The sequence below is a fragment of the Hyalella azteca genome, unplaced genomic scaffold, assembly GCF_000764305.2.
Source record: "Hyalella azteca isolate HAZT.00-mixed unplaced genomic scaffold, Hazt_2.0.2 contig4655, whole genome shotgun sequence".
In the NCBI taxonomy this organism is placed as follows: Eukaryota; Metazoa; Arthropoda; class Malacostraca; order Amphipoda; family Hyalellidae; genus Hyalella; species Hyalella azteca.
Window position 1 is genome coordinate 58,055 of NW_025934867.1, and position 2,358 is coordinate 60,412.

Genomic DNA, 2,358 nt, shown 5'->3' on the forward strand with positions numbered 1-2,358 from the left:
AGCTTGTGCGAAATACTTATAAAAACATTGCTATTTATTCAACTGTTCTTGTCCCGTACTTCAGGGACCAACCCTTGGTAGTAGTTTGTTTGGACCTTGGATATTGACAATATTTTGTTCTCGATGCCACTAGCCAGTCACTAGTTATATCTAGGATACGTTCTCAACCACACTTCCTTTTAAGTGATACCTCCTCGTTCTCACACGATCCAATTCATCGGGTGATTCGGTAAGAGCTTCATAGAATGCCCTCACTTCGCATTCTATCACGAATTAATATTTATTCTTTCGTTTCGCATCAAAGAACAGATCTGGACTAATGTTTCCTACAGAAACATGCTAATTTTTTTCAGTTAGTTCTTATGCCTGTTCTTCAGAAAATTTCTCGATTTCCGACAATAAAATTTTACTGTATCGGACCGTAGCCAGACCTCGCCCACAGAAACCTACGATTTATTTACGCATTAATCAACTCAAATAGTGCAGCCACATTGCACTAAGTCTGAAATGCCTTTAAACTGGTACAGGTTGGCGTCTCGGCCTAAAGATACAGGATAAAAACATTTTAAGTACTTTTAACTGATAAATCGGTGATCAGAGGCATTCTAAGCATATAATTTCGAGTTTTTGCGATCGATTAAAGCGTAAATAACCTTTTAAATTATGGTCATTTTAATTTTATATTAGGCACTAATCGAAAGTATTTTCATTTTGCGCAAACCATAATACACAACTAGCGAATTCCTCTGTCAAGAGTAAGTAATTCATGGAATTTGCCGCTTATTAGTAATATGGCTGGCAGGTAATCTTAAGCGGCTGTATGTATAAGGGACACTCTGGATCTATAGTGAAATGTTCGGTAGTTTTCCCGTAGATGAATAGTAGATTGCTAGAAAATTATGGAACCCCTTGACAAAAAATTGACTTTAAAATACTTCAAGCCAATTATTAAGCAGTAAATTACATTAAAAAAACAGGCGTAAGTTGCAGGTTGAAGCACATCTGCTTGTATGTAATTTCCATACGCTTACAAGATACCATTTTTGTACTGGACCGAGCCATATTCGCCGCAAAGATGGATCCAGGTTGTGGAAATCATTTTTACTAGAGTAATACGACGTTCAGAATTGGGTTCGGATTACTCCATCAACTTTACATTTATATGTAGAACAGACATCGCTTCGTTCTAAGATGCAATCAGGAAACTACACGAGTCCTTGAATAATCAATTAATTATCTCGTTTATTATCGTTTCTCGTTTATTATCATACCAGTTGGAGCAATAACTGCGTCCCGTTGCAGTAATAGCACAAATTCGAGCTTGAGAAGCAAAGAAAATTACAGAAAAATTCACCATTTCTTCAGAGAAAACATTTCAGCGACATTAAATACTTTTAGGACAAAGATCTTGTAGCTTAATTGGATAAAATAACCGTATTTTCAGGTGAGCTTGAAAAATGGGATAACGATGGAAAGTTGAGTTTATTACCAACTTAGCGATATCCAAACAAAATTTAGCGAACAAAACTTTGTGGAACGAGCTGATAAAAAGAATGTAAAGGCAAGCAAAACAAGAATGGATTAGAGGCTAAAGAAATCTTTTCATTATTTGAGAAGTTTCAAGATGGTATAAATGGCCATCAATTTCACGAGATAGTTTGGTGCTGCCTAACTTCGGTAGCGGCTCCTCTTCAATAAGCGTGAAGAGGCAAAGGAGCCGCAACTCGCTCCCGCGTCTGCCCAACCCGAAATTTCTGAAGAAATGGAAACGGTGGTCAGGCAAGGCACAAAGTTCAGCTCTGAAAGTAGACGAAAAAACGCTCGATGCAATAAATGGTCTTTAATGACAAAGTTTGCAATCGTAGCAAAAGTATGTATAGCTGGTGTAACTTGTTGCCACACGTTTCGAGTAAAATGCAATCTTGATTATTGGAGAATCATGGATGAACTCTTAAAATTACCAATAAATATTAAAGTATGGATAATTACGGGCTTTATTATCTACCGTATTCGAGTTTCAAGTGAAAATTAGCAGGATTTAACACCTCATCACCGCTTGCTCCGTGCCTACAAAGATAGGGTGACGTACCTGAAGTGCTAAAAAATCCTTCGGTGAATCGCTGGGGAAGTGCGGGTTCTTGGAGCTGGTCCACGCCCGCGCAGAGGTAAGTTGCCGGGGCCAAGGTAGTGGTAGCGCGCAGAGGTAAGTGGCCGGGGCCAAGGTACTAGTAGTGAGTACCACCGAGGTAAGTCGTGGCGCAGACGACATCCACTCCAGCACGTGCCCACGCATGCGTCCAGAGTCCCGACCGGGCTCAAGCTAAGCGTCCATGGGTGGCTTTACTCCATGATTCCAAT